Source organism: Octopus bimaculoides, chromosome 30, assembly GCF_001194135.2.
Source record: "Octopus bimaculoides isolate UCB-OBI-ISO-001 chromosome 30, ASM119413v2, whole genome shotgun sequence".
Taxonomy (NCBI): domain Eukaryota; kingdom Metazoa; phylum Mollusca; class Cephalopoda; order Octopoda; family Octopodidae; genus Octopus; species Octopus bimaculoides.
Window position 1 is genome coordinate 3,450,449 of NC_069010.1, and position 2,477 is coordinate 3,452,925.

At 40.0% G+C, this 2,477-nt stretch overlaps 1 protein-coding gene across 1 annotated transcript in view; it reads left to right on the top strand.

Annotated features, from left to right (window-relative positions):
- The window catches only part of LOC106881691 (synaptic vesicle 2-related protein), a 43,076-nt gene that overhangs the window by 11,535 nt on the left and 29,064 nt on the right, over nucleotides 1–2,477 (top strand). The gene's annotated exons all lie outside the window — the stretch shown is intronic.

The following is a 2,477-nucleotide window of genomic DNA, read 5'->3' on the forward strand; positions in this document are numbered from 1 at the left end:
ATATATATATATATATATATATATATATATACACACACACATAATCTCAGGAGATTGAACCTTACCAAGGAGATGACAAAAGATGGAGATACTTGGCGCCTTGCCATACTCAAGAAGACTCGTTCTCCACACCAGCTATGTTAATGCTTCTCTTCCTGCTGAAGAGGCTTGGCCTGTAAGAGCCCTGTGCCAGTGCCATATAATGAGCACATGTACCAGCTCCATCGAAAAGACACCCAGTACACTCTGTAAAGTGGTCGGCATTAGGAAGGGTATCCAGGCATAGGAACCAAGCCAAATCAGTCTGGAACCTGGTGCGGCTCACCAGTTTGCCAGTTCCAGTCAGATCATCCAACCCACACCGGCAGGGAAAACGGACATTAAATGTTGACGACGATGGTGATGATTTTGTGTGTGTGTTTGATGCTATGTAAAAGCACTTGTGCCACTTCCATGCTAAAAGCACCCAGCATACTCTTTAAAGTGGTTGGCTTCAGAATGGGCTTCCCGGCATAGAAACCATGCCAATTTAGATTGGGACTTGGTGCAGCTCCCCTCCTTCCAATCTCTGGTCAAACTGTCCAACCCATGTCAGCATGGAAAATGGACATGAAATGATAATGATACATACATACATACATACATAGACAATCAAATACACATATTCATTCATGCATACGCACACGTGTGTTGTGTTGGCACTCGGTCGCTTACGACGTCGAGGGTTCCAGTTGATCCGATCAATGGAACAGCCTGCTTGTGAAATTAACGTGCAAGTGGCTGAGCACTCCACAGACACCTGTACCCTTAACGTAGTTCTCGGGGGGGATATTCAGCGTGACACAGAGTGTGACAAGGCTGACCCCTTTGAATTACAGGCACAACAGAAACAGGAAGTAAGAGGGAGAGAAAGTTGTGGTGGAAGAGTACAGCACAGCAGGGTTCGCCACCATCCCCTGCCGGAACCTCGTGGGGCTTTAGGTGTTTTCGCTCAATAAACACTCACAACGCCCGGTCTGCGAATTGAAACCGGGATCCTATGACCGCGAGTCCGCTGCCCTAACCACTGGGCCATTGCGCCTCCACCCTAGTTGGACATGATTAACAGGCATTAAACAAGCACAACAATAGCAACCACAACAACAACAACAACAACACTATCCAAATCCACAGGAAAAAATAAATACTCCAGCATGGCCACAATCTAATGACTGAAACAAGTAAGCAGTAAAAAGATAACTGTCCATCATAAATCGTTAATGTTCCTTTCAATTAATATTTTACCAATTGTTGTATTAACATTGATCTATTAAATATTGATACTGTGATTGACCAACCGACAAAGACTTAGTTACTTGAGAGCAATGTATTTATTGATCTCTATTGAGACGGTCAGTGTCTGTTTGACCAGTGGCCTTGCTCGGCCATTCCTCATCACTCTGACGTGAATTCTATTATATTGCTGTTGTTGAAGAAGATAACCACAAGCACGATATGTTGGTGCCGTTGCGGCTATTGTTTTGACACAGTCTATCTAGGACTACATTATCTAATGTCTCCTTGTTGTTCTTTAGCCCCAGGTCAGCTCTGATCCAACAGAACATACTGTTGTTAATTCAGGCATAGTGTACCTAGGACTGCATTATTTAATGTGTCCTTCCTTGTTGATGTTCTTTAGTCCCTCTAATTTTGGGGGACTTAAAATTTGGAAAAAAAAGGTTTCATTAATGTTTTGACCCAGTAGAGTTAAGTGGGTCGCCATGAACTGGTGTCATAAATAGTGGGTCGCGTCTCTAAAAAGTGTGGGAACCACTGATCTGAAGTATTTCCACCAAAATTTCACATTAATTTATGTTTGAAACACCAGCTTAATAATGACCAAAGTTATTTTACTAAATCCTATATTATTTTCGAAATTAATTAAAATACAGGCAATATATATTTTAATAAAAATATGTTAATAAAAGTTGAAATAGAAAAAGAGGTTGTGTTCATTGTATGTTTCTGAATATAATCCTTCCTTACTTTTGTCCACCGTATCTCCTGCTACTGCCGCATATCCAGTGTTACCATTTTGTTTTTGTTGTTGTTGTTACTATTTTGTTATTATTGTTACTATTTTTATTGTTTTTGTAGCTGCTTTTGTTATTGTTGTAGATAATTAACCCTGGTAACGAGAAACAGAGACACATGTCCTCTGTTCTATTGTTGCTAGCTTTCAATACGAGACCCAGCAGACATATTGTATAACTTTAGAAACCTATTCCACCCACACCAGTACTATATCTTATGAACAATGCCCTTTCGTGCTCAAAGTTTCATAAAAGCACAAAAGGTTTAACATACTTTAACTGCCCTGGTTTTCTATTTTGAATTATATACATACACACACGTGTGTATGTATGTGTGTAGGTGCTGGCATGACTGTGTAGTGTGTATATATATATATATATATATATATATATATATATATATAT